At 64.5% G+C, this 1029-nt stretch overlaps 2 non-coding genes across 2 annotated transcripts; one reads left to right on the top strand and one right to left on the bottom strand.

The window, feature by feature from the left end:
* Positions 1–106: 106 nt before the first annotated feature.
* On the top strand, positions 107–178 carry TRNAH-GUG (transfer RNA histidin (anticodon GUG)). Its single transcript has one exon. It is a non-coding gene; the product is annotated as a tRNA-His (tRNA).
* A 652-nt stretch (positions 179–830) lies between these two features.
* On the bottom strand, positions 831–902 carry TRNAH-GUG (transfer RNA histidin (anticodon GUG)). Its single transcript has one exon. It is a non-coding gene; the product is annotated as a tRNA-His (tRNA).
* Between the last annotated feature and the right edge of the window lie 127 nt (positions 903–1029).

Here is a 1029-nt window from a genome sequence, read left to right on the forward strand (position 1 = left end):
GCTGCCCCGCCCTGCGCATGCGCACCGCGCCGCCGGCGTGAGCTCACCYGCCGCCTGCCCCTAACAGCGCGCGCGCCGTCGCCGCGCCCCAGAGCCCTCGTAGCGCGCCGTGATCGTATAGTGGTTAGTACTCTGCGTTGTGGCCGCAGCAACCTCGGTTCGAATCCGAGTCACGGCATCGCCCTCCGGGCGGTCGCACGGCACCCGGGCTCCCTTTTTTTTTTTTTTTTTCCTTCTTGTTTTTCCCTCTCCTTCCCTTTATTTGATTCAGTTCAGTTTTACAAACTATTCCCTTTTCCTTCTGGCACCCCAGGAGAATCCCTGGGCCAGGCAACTCATAGCTGCCTGCAGGTGGAGGCCTCGGGTGGGATGTGTCCCTCCTCCCCTGCACTTTCCGCCCAGTTGGCAGTACCTCAGTGCTGGGCATTGCCTGGAGCATGAGCCATGCTCGCAGGCGCAGCGGGCACCCTAAGATGGCCCCCCTCCCGTACCGGCGCCTGCACGTTCAGGCACCCTAGTGGTATCCTCAGGTCTCCGGCAGCTCCAGTGTGCCGCTGCCTGTGCTGATGGCATGGAGGCCCTTCTCACGCTGGCAGACAGCCCCCCTGAGGAGGCACAGCCCTCAGGGGTGCCTGCACACCTCTGTGCTGTGCCCACGAGCCTGCTCCGGTGGCCCGGGGAGCTCCCCCGTGACGTTCATGCAGGCATGTGTGAGTGAAGGCAGACCCAGGAAGGAATCGAAAAAGAGAAGGAGGGAAGAAAGAAAGGAAAAAAAACAAGAGAGGGGGGGAAAAAGAAGCCCGGGTGCCGTGCGACCGCCCGGAGGGCGATGCCGTGACTCGGATTCGAACCGAGGTTGCTGCGGCCACAACGCAGAGTACTAACCACTATACGATCACGGCGCGCTACGAGGGCTCTGGGGCGCAGCGGCGGCGCGCGCGCTGTTAGGGGCAGGCGGCGGGTGAGCTCACGCCGGCGGCGCGGTGCGCATGCGCAGGGCGGGGCAGCAGCTCGGGGTGGTGCCGCAGC

This window comes from Rhea americana, unplaced genomic scaffold, assembly GCF_003343005.1.
Source record: "Rhea americana isolate MKP2758 unplaced genomic scaffold, rheAme1 scaffold_2082, whole genome shotgun sequence".
Lineage (NCBI taxonomy): Eukaryota > Metazoa > Chordata > Aves > Rheiformes > Rheidae > Rhea > Rhea americana.